We start from the raw sequence: 13,269 nt of genomic DNA on the forward strand, positions 1-13,269 counted from the left end.
ACACAAATAAGACCATTACCCTCTCTCTGTGCGTGTGAGTATGTCTTATACTTATTTACTTACTTAAGTAAGTACTCAAGTAAATAAGTACTCAAAGAAAGTGAAAGTGAAGGCCTTCCGTCGTGTCCAACTCTTTGCGACCCCATGGACTGTAGCCTACCACGCTCCTCCGTCGATGGGTACTCCAGTAAGTACTTCAATAAGCAAGTAAGAACTCACAGCACTTACTTACTCAGAGTATCAGTGCAAGCTGTTTCTTCCAGGCTGCCACGTTTCAGGGGCTTCCCTCATGGCTCAGCATGTAAAGAACCCGCCTGGCAATACAGGAGACTCAAGAGATACAAAGGCTTTGATCCCTGGGTGAGCAAGTCCCCTGCTGGAGGAGGAAATGGCAACCCACGCCAGTATTCCTGTCTGGAGAATCCCACAGACAGAGGAGCCTGGTGGGGCTACAGCCCGTGGGGTCACGAAAGAGTTGGACACAACTGAGCATGTACAGGCACAATGACAGCCCCGTTTTGAATGCAGCAGCATAATCTCTCATTGATTCAAACAGTCTTTTCTTCCACAGCATGTTTGTTCCTAAGTGTCCTATTCATGAATTCGTTGAACACCTGGGCATATCTGAAATAGAGGTTAAGAAAAAAATCTCTATCTAAAAATTTATTTTCCTTATTTAACGTACCACCTGCGAAGTTAAGGAAGTACAAATATGCCCTAGATACTCCTGTAGGCCTTTAGTCGGAAAAACTCCACCAATTCTCTTGTAGCCTCCATCTGCCAGGGTGAACGCCCTTGTTTATTTAGACCTTTAGAAGCTCCTTGCGTCCCTCATTCTATACATAAACCCAAGCACATATTTGTTCATTCAAAAATATTTATTGGATTCTGTGTCCTGAGTGGTCCTCTCTAAGGTCAAGGGCTATCAATGGTGAGCAACACACACACACACACACACACACAGACCACATACAGACACACACACGTATCCTGAGAAGGACCGACGAGAGAAATGAGGGAGTGTATGGTAACAGAGAATTGGATGATAAAGAAAGCTGAGCGCCGAAGAATGGATGCTTTTGAACCGTGGTGTTGGAGAAGACTCTTGACAGTCCCTTGGACTGCAAGGAGATCCAACCAGTCCATCCTAAAGGAGATCAGTCTAGAATATTCATTGGAAGGACTGATGCTGAAAGTCCAATCCTTTGGCCACCTGGTGTGAAAAATTCACTCATTGGAAAAGACCCTGATGCTGGGAAAGATTGAAGGCGGGAGGAGAAGGGGACAACAGAGGAGATGGTTGGATGGCATCACTGACTCAATGGACATGAGTTTGAGTAAGCTCTAGGAGTTGGTGATGGGCAGGGAGGCCTGGCATGCTGCAGTCCATGGGGTCTCAAAGAGTCAGACATGACTGAGCGACTGAACTGAACTAACCTGATGGTAATAGAACACTTGGTAGAGAGGAGAACAGTCTGTTTATAGAGAACAGCCAGAGAACCCACGCTGATAATAAGACACACAGGCCCGGAAGGGAAGGGATGAATCAAGCAGGAAACTGGAGAGGGTGCTCTGGGCTGAGGGACACGACAGGAGAGTCTCTGTGGTGAGTGAGCTGGGCTGACTTAAGAAAAAGCAGGGGAGGCGGGGTGTTCCCTGGTGGTCCAGTGGTTAACAATCTTCCTGTCGAAACAGGTGACGAGGGTTCGGTCCCCAGTCCGGGAAGATCTACATGCTGCAGGGCATCTGAACCTGCAAGCCACAACTACTGAAGCTCACGCCCTACAGCCTGTGACGTGAAGGGAACTGAAGGTCGCTCAGTCGTGTCTGACTCTTTTGCAACCCCATGGACTGTACATTCCATGGAATTCTCCAGGCCAGAATACTGGAGTGGGTACCCTTTCCCTTCTCCAGGGGATCTTCCCAACCTGGGCATTGAATCCAGCTCTCCCGCATCGCAGGTGGATTCTTTACCAGCTAAGCCACTAGGGAAGCCCAAGAATACTGGAGTGGGTAGCCCATCATTTCTCCAGGGGATCTTCCCGACCCAGGAATCGAACCAGGTTCTCCTGCATTGCAGGTGGATTCTTTACCAGCTGAACTATGAGGGAAGCCCCAAACTGTGTTCTGCAACAAAAGACACCATCGCAGTGAGAAGCCCACACACCATGGCTAAAGAGTAGCTTCTGCTCGCTGCAACTACAGAAAGCCTGCATGCAGCAACAAAGACCCAGAGCGGCCAAAGTTTAATTAACAAACTGTGAATGTTTTAAAAACACATTAAAGAGAAGAAAGGGAGAAACAGCAATGGCAAGCATGTAGAGGAACTGAGTGAATAAGCGTGCCCGTCCTAGGACATGAAGGTGGAGATGACGGTGAGATGTGGACCCATCACCTGAAACCTCCATGCCCGCTGCAAAGCCTTGCCTTTGGTTCTGACGGACACAAGATGCCCCCGGCTGGCTGTGGATAGGAGACTAAGGCTCTGGCTTCATCCTAAATCAATGAGTGTCCTGTGAAACAGCTCTGAACAGCGTGTGAAGAATAAGCAAAGCTGGGACAGAATCAGGCGCCAGCTACAGAGCCACTAACCAACTGAGGGAAGATCTGAAGCATGGAGGTGGTGATAAAGGTCAGATTGTGGACATATTTTCAAAGTAGAGCTGAGTGGCTCAGGAACTGAAAGCTGACTCCAGATCAAAAGAGTGGAATCATCTCTCCTCGGGGGAGTGAAGAGAGAGGCTCCCCTAAGGGCTTCAGACCACGGTGGAGACACCAACCCAGTGCGTGTTCCTGGACCGCCAAGTGTCAGAAGGAAGACGGCTGCAGGGGTCTCTCTGAGATTCAAGGACACGTAGGGGAGACTAGGCCTGTCTTCAGTGGTGTCTGACTCTTTTGTGATCCCAAGGACTGTAGCCCGCCAGGCTCCACTGTCCATGGGGATTCTGCAGGCAAGAGTACTGGAGTGGGTTGCCATTTCCTCCTCCAGGGATCTTCTCAAACCACGAGGGATCGAACCTGAGTCTCCCGCATGGCAGGCAGATTCTTTACCATCTGAGCCACCAGGGAGGCCCTAGACATACACACACTACTCTACATAAAACAGAGAGTCAACAAGGACCTACTGCCATAGCACAGGGAACTCTGCTCAACACTCTCTAATAACATATATGGGAAAAGAATCTAAAAAAGAGTGGATATATGTATACATAGAGCTGAATCTCTTTGCTGTACAGCTGAAACTAACACAACATTGTAAATCAACTATACATTTATATCAACTACATAAAAGGTAAATTAAAAAAAAAAAAACATGTAAGGGAAACCGAATCTTTTACTCAAGGCTACCCTCCTGTTTCCTCTCCATCATCTCTAGAGATCTCCATCATCCAAACGGAAGTTACTGAATCTCCTAATAACCTTCCCACCACTCTCTCTTTCAATGTCTCATCTGGATCTTGTAAGTACATCACTTCCCTGTGGTTGGCAAATGCAGAAACTGTGCATTTTCACAGCCCAGCATTATGTCCAAGGGTAAAATTCATCCATAACTTGCACGACAAAGCCTAAGTTACTGGGGCCTGCCTGGTGGCTCAGAGATAAAGAATCCAGATAGAGGAGCCTAACAGGTTGCAGTCTAAGGGGTCACAAAAGAATCACACAAAACCTAGCAAGTAGACAACAACAAGAAAACCTAATCACTATGCCATGAATTGTTACTGCTCTGTAATGTTTACAAAAGGTCTAAATGATACGACGATATCATTGGACACTTGGTAAATGTCACTCTGAGTAATTTTTTCCCCCGTCGAAATAAGACACATTGGCAATATACCAGATACCTTGTCGAGAGTCGTATTTTACTTGGATAAATACTGTGCTCCATAAAGACTCCTGGATGCTTTTTCTAGTGGGACTCACAGCTGGCTTTCTGTGTAGCTGCACAGAGTCAGCTCATCTGTCCGTCACTGAAATTTGTAAGGCTCGCTTTACAAGCAAGGATCGGGCTGAGCTATTGCAAGTAATGAGGAGACGTGAGCCTTGGAGAAGAGCAAGTGAATTCTGATTCAACAGAGCCCCCACAAAAATTCGCAGCATAGCCTGAGTCTCCTGTAAAATTTTTCTACAGAACTCTTGGGTGAAGAAAATCAGCTTTTTCATTTCAGTTCCAATATTGTCTCTGCTCTTGGTGACATAGGCTATTAGCAACCCTGACTGTATTACTCTACAGACCTGTGCAAATTCTGGAAAGTCTTTGCAAAATGTTTCTCATACAGCAACCTGTGTGCTGAGATAGCAGCCTGCTGAACGAATATACTGCTACCCTGATCAAGCTAATTAAAAGACGGGTGTTCTGACACACTTTGAAGAGGGCTAAGCTCTCGGAACCGTAGATCTACAGTGATGAAACAGCCTGGTTCCATGTCACATGATACCATGAAGACGATGAGGACATTTAAGGCCCTTTTCTAAACCTGGATTCTGTAGGACAATGTACACACACGTTTCAAAAAGCATCACTTGTAGGAAATTGGTTGAGAAGATGGTTCACATGTCCAATTTTTAATATGCTCTATGACACTCACTCATTGCTTCAGTTGAGGATTGTGAAGGCCAGGGGAGCTTGGCGAGCTGCAGTCCAAGGAGTCACAAAGAGTCAGAGATGACTGAGTAAACAATCGAGAGTGGTGCTGGGCCCTGGAGGTTATCTTTTCTCTTGATGTAGGCCCTGTTCATTCAGCACTAGATATAGGGCTTCCTAGGTGGTTCAGATGGTAAAGAATCTGCCTGCCATGCGGGAGACCTGGGTTTGATCCCTGGGTTGGGAGGATCCCCTGGAGAAGGGAAAGGCTACCCACTCCAGTATTCTTGCCTGGAGAATCCCATGGACGGAGGATCCTGGTGGGCTACAGTCCATGGGGTCACAGGAAGTGACAACCCACTCTAGTATTCTCGCCTGGAGAATCCCATGGACAGAGGAACACGGTGGGCTACAGTCCATGGGGTCACAAAGAATCAGACATGAGTGAGCAACTAACAAACACACATAGATTCAGACAGAACGGTGGACAGGTAGATAAATGTCAACATCTATCTATCTATCGTCTAGATAGATGATAAATACTGATCCATAGATATCTACCTCTGTCGATATCTGTATCTATAAACTATCAATAATCCATAAATAATTAATATCTATAGTATATGATAATAATCTATATTCTTAATATAAACCGATAGATACGTAAGATATTATACATATCTGTCCATCTGTATCTATACAAACATTATATATTATATATAATTACATATCGTATCTACATACCTACACCTGTATCTATAAGCTGTCTATGCTAGGATTTCTGCTTCTCTGGTTGAAGTTTTATTTATACAGACATAATATTGCATAGGTGAGCAATACTGACACTATAAACGTGCCTGAAATGAGTGTAGCGAAAACATGATTTTACTACAGAATCCTTGAACACTTCAGTTCACTCAGTCATGTCTGACTCTTTGCGACCCCATGGACCACAGCACTCCAGGCTTCCCTGTCCGTCACCAATTCCCGGAGCTTGCTCAAACTCATGTCCATCAAGTAGGTGATGCCATCCAACCATCTCATTCTGTCATCCCCTTCTCCTCCTGCCCTCAACCTTTCCCAGCATCAGGGTCTTTTCCAATAAGTCAGCTCTTTGCATCAGGTGGCCAAAGTACTGGAGCTTCAGCTTCAGCATCAGTCCTTCCAATGAATATTCAGGACCTATTTCCTTTAGGATGGACTGGTTGGATCTCCTTGCCGTCCAGGGGACTCTCGAGAGTCTTCTCCAACACCACAGTTCAAAAGCATCAATTCTTCGGCGTTCTACACCCAGCCTAAACCACCAGCACAGGGTATTCGGCAGCTGACCTATCAGATTTCATCTTCATGAGCAGCTGCAGCTGGAAGGCACCCTTTGAGGTCAGATGCTGGCATCCCCTTCTAGCTTTGATTCATGGAAAAAGACCAGGACTTGGAGAAAGGCTCGCACATGTGTGTGAAGGCAGCCACATGATAGTTCAGCGTGAAGCGTGTAATTGTGAATAGCAAAGCCAGTCAGTCTTGGGGACAGTCTTCTAGAAACATCAGGACCAACAGTGAAATGCAAAGATATAAAACCACTGATTACGGAATGAGAGAATTTCATACTCTAGGTTTTCGGAGCTTAGAGAATCTGAGAGCCATGCAATCCAAAGCCGTTATTTTCTAGTAGAAAGAGCAGGGACAAAGTGAAGGGATTTATCGAGTTGACTCAGCTTGCTAGACACAGTGACACGGGGAACATCTAGGTATTATGACATCCACCCGATGCCATCTCCATTAAATTTCACAGCTTCTCGTAACACACCTATTGTCTGATACTCATGGAAGCGGGGAACACGTTCTTTGAAGCCAAATCATGTACAATGGACTGCAACTTAACCATAGAAAGTCAAGCCAGCTTGTTTCAATCTTTGTTAATCCAGCCACAGGCGTTGATAGAACTGAGCGCTCTTGACACCAGGAATATTGGTGCTTTATGGACAATCTTAGGGATTCCCAAGAGGCTTGGTGGTAAAGAATCCAGCCTGCAGTGCAGGAGATGCAGGAGATGTGGGTTCAATCCCTGGACTGTGAAGGTCCCCTGGAAAGAGGAAATGATAACCCACTCCAGTATTCTTGAGTATTCTGAGTCTAGAAGATTCCCCTGGATTTAGGGCATGGCAAACAACTCCAGTATTCTTGACTAGAGAATACCATGGACAGAGGAGCCTGGCAGGCTACAGTCCATGGGGTCACAGAGAATCAGACACATCTGAGCACATGTATACACACACCAAGACAACCTCAGCCTGCAGACTGAGGAGGGGGATGGGAGATTACCCAGCATCTGAACTGAGCCTGCTCGGAGTAAAACACTTCCCGACACTGAGCTCATCTTCTGGACCCCCGCCCCACCCTTTCTGCCCATTGCCCTCCAAGTGCCGCCTGTCTCTTGACCAAGGATGCTCCCTGCATCGATCTCATGCATCTGTGGCTTATTTTATCTTCCATCCATGAAGAGCACATCTGTGGACCTTCCTCTGTGAGTCTCCTGTGTCCATGTGCTCTTGGTTCTCTCGGGCACACGTCTCTAGGGGATGAAAACATTCATCCGACGGAAAAGGGGAAAACTGAGAGAGGCCGTGTGACTGCGGAGCACAGGAACAGACGTGGGGACCACAAAGTGAGCAGCGAGTACAGGGGATGATGCTACGGAAACCATGGCCAAATCTCAAAAAAGCATCCTGTTAGAAAGAGAGCCTGTTCTCGAAGCCCGTGTGTGGGATGACGACAAGGCACAGAGTCGGGGGCAGAGGGCGGACCCAGGCTCCCCAGCACTCCGCTGTCCTTTACAAAGAGAAGCTCTTCAGGAAAAGAAGATCAAACGTGCCAGACCTCCTGGCGTGGGAGAATCGCAGCGCCGCTGGGCTGTGAAATATCACTGAATATAAATTAGTCTACGGTGATAGTCTCCTTTTTCTCCTTCCGCACCCCACTCTGTTTTTCATGATTTAAAATAAAACTTCATTAGCGTCTCGACCCAAGGGTTGGCTTTTCCAAAGAGGCAGCAAGCCGGAGCCTTGAACTTGGGTTTTGATCAGTTCAGGAGCCAGATTTCCGCATGCGTGGTTGTTCAAAGGAAGCGACCCGGGAGACGTGGGGTTCCCTTTTCTGCTGGTCCTCTCTATTCAGTCTGGTGCGGATACTGTCTGTGTGTGTGTGTGTCTGTCTGCGCCGAGGGTGGGGAAACCCTGGAGACACTGCTTTCAGCTGTCATAATCACAGCCTTGCTATTTGATCTCCATCCTCACGAAGACACAGTTTTCCAATCTCCCTTCAGTGTGATGTAGTCCTCAGACCCCAAACATTGCATCCACGTCCTGTGCCCGCCTGACCTCTGCACACACTTGTGGGTGCTTTTCTGTGTCTCCCATGCGTCTCCCTGCTGTCTCTCTGCCTTCCTCTAACGGAGTGCCTTTCACTGCATCTTTTATGTCGAGGAAACAGTAGGTCCACAGGCAGGTGTAAGACATCAGGCAGACAGAGATCCCAAGTCATCTTCATCTACCTCCTCCCCCCAAGAGGAACGGAGTTCAGAAGCGCAGTCTGACTCAAACAATCAAAGGAGATGAAAATAATAATAATGTACTCCATGAAGCATGGTCATGCTTCCCCAGGAGGTTTGCTGGTAAAGCATCTGCCTGCCAATGCAGGAGACGCAGGTTCGATCCCTGGGTCAGGAAGATCCCTGGGTCAGGAAGACCCCCTGGAGGAGGAAATGGTAACTTGCTCCAGGATTCTTGCCTGGAGAATCCCATGGACAGAGGAACCTTGTGGGGTTACAGTCCATGGGGTCACAGAGTCAGACACAACTGAGCATGTAGAATGTTGACTTAAAGCATAGTCATAGCCCTTGAAAAGAACTGAAAGTCTTGAAAGTCCTGAGCCAAAACCTGTGAGCTGTCTTGTAGATAATCAAAGTGTCACCAGGGGGAAGAAGTTAACTACATGATGATCGGACTGTAGCCATGACATACAGTACCACAATTCCAAGAAATGGCCTCGAGGAAATGAAAAACAAACTGGCCCTGGAACTGACGATTCAGTTCAGTTCAGTCGCTCAGTCGTGTCCGACTCTTTGCGACCCCATGAATCGCAGCACGCCAGGCCTTCCTGTCCATCACCAACTCCCGGAGTTCACTCAAACTCACGTCCATCGAGGCAGTGACGCCATCCAGCCATCTCATCCTCTGTCATCTCTTTCTCCTCCTGCCCCCAATCCCTCCCAGCATCAGGGACTTCAATGAATCAACTCTTCATATGAGGTGGCCAAAGTACTGGAGTTTCAGCTTTAGCATCATTCCATCCAAAGAAATCCCAGGGCTGATCTCCTTCAGAATGGACTTGTTGGATCTCCTTGCAGTCCAAGGGACTCTCAAGAGTCTTCTCCAACACCACAGTTCAAAAGCATCAATTCTTCAGCACTCAGCTTTCCTTATAGTCTAACTCTGACATCCATACCTGACCACTGGAAAAACCATAGCCTTGACTAGATGGACCTTTGTTGACACAGTAATGTCTCTGCTTTTTAATATGCTGTCTAGGTTGGTCATAACTTTTCTTTCAAGGAGCAAGCGTCTTTTTATTTCATGGCTTCACTCACCATCTGCAGTGATTTTGGAGCCCTCAAAAATAAAGTCTGCTACTCTTTCCATTGTTTCTCCATCTATTCGCCATGAAGTGATGGGACCAGATGCCATGATCTTTGTCTTCTGAATGTTGAGTTTTAAGCCAACTTTTTCATCTCCTCTTTCACTTTCATCAAGAGGCTCTTTAGTTCTTCTTCACTTTCTGCCATAAGGATGGTATCATCTGCATATCTGAGGTTATTGATATTTCTCCCAGCAATCTTGATTCCCAGCATTTCTCATGATGTATTCTGCATATAAGTTAAATAAGTAGGGTGAAGATATACAGCGTTGATGTCCTCCTTTTCCTATTTGGAACCAGTCTGGTGTTCCATGTCCGCTCTGATTAGGTACTTCAGATTGTATGCACACATTTGCCCAGACTCTCGGGGATCCTGATTCCTGTCTGCACTCAGCCTGTAACCCTCCTGCCTGCATGTGAACATTTCTGTATTCTGAAATTCCTTTCAATTAACCAGTCATCTGTTATTTCACTGAGCTGAATTCACTCAGATTAATCAGGACTTCACTGAGCTGACTTCTCTGTGAAGGTGTGGACACTCACTGGGGTTAGGAGTCCTATGTCTCAAGAGTGGATCCTCACACCTCCTTGTCCCAACCCTCCTTCACTGTGACTCAGGCCACCCTATTTTTAAATGATGCTCTGGTCCAGGGCCAGACCTTACCATTTCCTTCTCCAGGGGATCTTCCTGAGCCAAGAATCGAACCCCGGTCTCCCGCATTGCAGGCAGTTGCTTTACCATCTGAGCCACCAGGGAAGCCCTGAAATGACAAAAATATAAATGTAAGCAAAATCTGGGGACAACCATTACGAGTTAGTAGAAGAGATTCTGTGCTTTTTTATTTCATTTTGAAGCCCAAAGTTATAACACAGAGAGGCTATACAATGAAAAAAAAATAGAATTTTAGGCTATTTTCTGAGCATGAGGGAAAAAAAAAAATAGAATTTTAGGCTATTTTCTGAGCATGAGATGGATTCTGCTGACCCAAATGAACACATATGTAGGATTTGGTCTGCTTGCCCAGCAGGAAATTTCCTGAACCTGCCAGAAGGATAATAAGAAATAGTAAGGGAGCTAGCTTCCCGGGTGAACGTGGTCTCAAGTGGTGATAAATTGCGTGGAAGAGGTGGGGAGACGTCTGTGGGGACCAACGGATAGCTTCCTCTCCAGATGATAGATTAGAGTTCTCCCTTAAGAACTTCTTTTGCTCAGGACGGAGTTGTGGGGGGGGGAGGGAGGTGCCAGGAAAAAATCCCAACCAGACTTGGGAGCCTGGAGAGAGAACCATATCCTACCAGGGGTGTAACACCGGTAGGAGGTTACATATAAAAGTGTTAGTTGCTCAGTTCTGTCCGACTCTGCAACCCCATGAACTGTAGCCCACCAGGCTCCTCTGTCCATAGGATCCTCCAGGCAAGAATACTGGAGTGGGTTGACATTTCCTCCTCGAGGGGATCTTCCCCACCCAGAGATCGAACCTGGGTCTCCCGCACTGGAGACCGATTCTTTACCATCTGAGCCACCATGAATATATACATGAAAGTGAAAGTCACTCAGTTGTGTCTGACTCTCTGGGACCCCATGGACTATATATACAGTCCAAGGAATTCTCCAGGCCAGAACACTGGAGCGGGTAGCCTTTCCCTTCTCCAGGGGATCTTCCTAACCCACGATCGAACCCAGGTTTCCCACATTGCAGGGAGATTCTTTGCCAGCTGAGCCACCAGGGAAGCCCATGAATATATATATATATATATATATATATATATATGAAAATCACTGCAGATGGTGATTGCAGTCATGAAATTAAAAGACGCTTACTCCTTGGAAGGAAAGTTATGACCAACCTAGACAGCATATTAAAAAGCAGAGCCATTACTTTGCCAACAAGGGTCCATCTGGTCAAGGCTATGGTTTTTCCAGTGGTCATGTATGGATGTGAGAGTTGGACTATAAAGAAAGCTGAGCGCCAAACAATTGATGCTTTTGGACTGTGGTGTTGGAGAAGACTCTTGAGAGTCCCTTGGACTGCAAGGAGATCCAACCACTACATTCTAAAGGAGATCAGTCCTGGATGTTCATTGGAAGGATTGATGTTGAAGCTGAAACTCCAATACTTTGGCTACCTGATGCAAAGAGCTGACTCATTTGAAAAGACCCCAATGCTGGGAAAGATTGAAGGCAGGGGGAGAAGGGGACGATAGAGGATGAGACGGTTGGATGATGTCACCGACTCAATGGACATGGGTTTGGGTGGACTCTGGGAGTTGGTGATGGACAGGGAGGCCTGGTGTGCTGTGGTTCATGGGGTCGCAAAGAGTTGGACATGACTGAGTGACTGAACTGAACTGAGTGGTCACATTAATGGTCACCTCTCTGACGGTTCCCTGTTGAAGACAGTCATGGCAACCACGTCCTGGTCAAACAGCTTGAGGTGCCTTTCCAGGAGCCAAGGTGGGGGAGATGAAAGATTGTGGTCCCACCCTGCCCCACACTCCTGCATTAGTGTGATGTACTGAGGTGACATGAAATGGGCGGCTGGGTGTGCGTGGGTGTGTGTCTGTGTGCTAGGCATGGGTACAGGTCAGGACAGGGTGGGAAGCTGCTGGACTAGCTGCCCTGGAAGGAGGGAAGACTGAAGGCAGAGATTCCATTTACAGAGAAATATTTTCCACGGTCATCAAATAGGTGTTAAAGCGAGAAAAGCAACTCGACCAGGCAGTGTTACGCTTTTATGAGTTAAACAAAACTCTGTACCAAGCAGGATTCCCTGGTGGCTCAGACATTACAGAATCTGCCTGCAATGCAGGAGACCCAGGTTCAACCCATGGACCAGGAAGATTCCCCTGGAGAAGGGAATGGTAACCCACACTGGTATTCTCACCTGGAGAATTCCATGGACAGAGGACCTTGGTGAGCTACAGTCTATGCGGTCAAAAAGAGCTACATGATTGAGCAGCTAACACTTTTACTGTCTTTCATATGGATCAAGTAGCCTAAATTCCTAAGAATATTTCTCAAATGGAAAAAAAAAATGCTGATAGGCAGAATCAGTAATAGTCTCTGTGAAAGTCACTCACTCGTGTCTGACTCTCTGCGACCCCATGGACTATATACACCATGAAATTGGCCAGGCCAGAATACTGGAGTGGGTAGCGGTTCCCATCTCCAGGGGGATCTTCCCAACCCAGGGATCAAACCCAGGTCTCCCGCATGGCAGGCAGATTCTTTACCAGGTGACTCACAAGGGAAGCCCAAGAATACTGGAGTCGGTAGCCCATCCCTTCTCCAGGGGATCTTCCAGACCCAGGAATCATACCAGGGTTGTCTGCATTGCAGGTGGATTCTTTACCAACTGAGCTATCAGGGAAGCCCAAACAAATAACATATATGAGACACAAATGATCTCTTTTTTCCTATTTTTTCTAAACTTTTTATGTTGTATTCGGGTATAGCCCATTAACAATCCTGTGATGGTTTCAGGTGGACACTGAAGGGACTCAGCCATACATATACATGTATCCCTTCTCCCCCAAACTCCATCCCATCCAGGCTGGCTTGTAACATCGAGCAGAGTTCCCTGTGCTGGACAGCAGGTCCTTGCGGGTTCTCCATGTTAAATACAGCTGTGTGTCCATGTCCATCCCAGACTCCCTGACTATCCCTTCCCCGATCCTTCGCCCTGGTGACCATAAGGTTCTTACAGAGGATTGTCACTCAGTGTGACAATCTCTAGGTCCGTCTGTGTTGCTGCAAATGGTGTCATTTTATCTGTTTTAATGACTGAGTAGGTTGAGAAATATCATATGACATTCCTTATCTATGGAATCTAAATAGAAATTATACAGATGAATTTGCAAAACAGGAACAGACTGTCAGAGAATGAACTCATTGTTGCCAGGGGGAAGGACGGGGAGAAGGGATAGTTAGGGAGTTTGGGATGGACATGGACACACGGCTATATTTAACATGGAGAACCCACAAGGACCTGCTA

General features: G+C 46.8%; 1 long non-coding RNA gene across 1 annotated transcript in view; it reads right to left on the reverse strand.

Moving 5' to 3' along the window:
* Nucleotides 1-13,269, reverse strand: part of LOC139181630 (uncharacterized) — a 288,747-nt gene that overhangs the window by 62,026 nt on the left and 213,452 nt on the right. The window contains exon 7 of the long non-coding RNA XR_011565424.1: nucleotides 9,939-10,035. This is a non-coding gene — a long non-coding RNA (uncharacterized lncRNA). The remainder of the gene's footprint in view (nucleotides 1-9,938; nucleotides 10,036-13,269) is intronic.

Source organism: Bos indicus, chromosome X (genome assembly GCF_029378745.1).
Source record: "Bos indicus isolate NIAB-ARS_2022 breed Sahiwal x Tharparkar chromosome X, NIAB-ARS_B.indTharparkar_mat_pri_1.0, whole genome shotgun sequence".
Taxonomy (NCBI): domain Eukaryota; kingdom Metazoa; phylum Chordata; class Mammalia; order Artiodactyla; family Bovidae; genus Bos; species Bos indicus.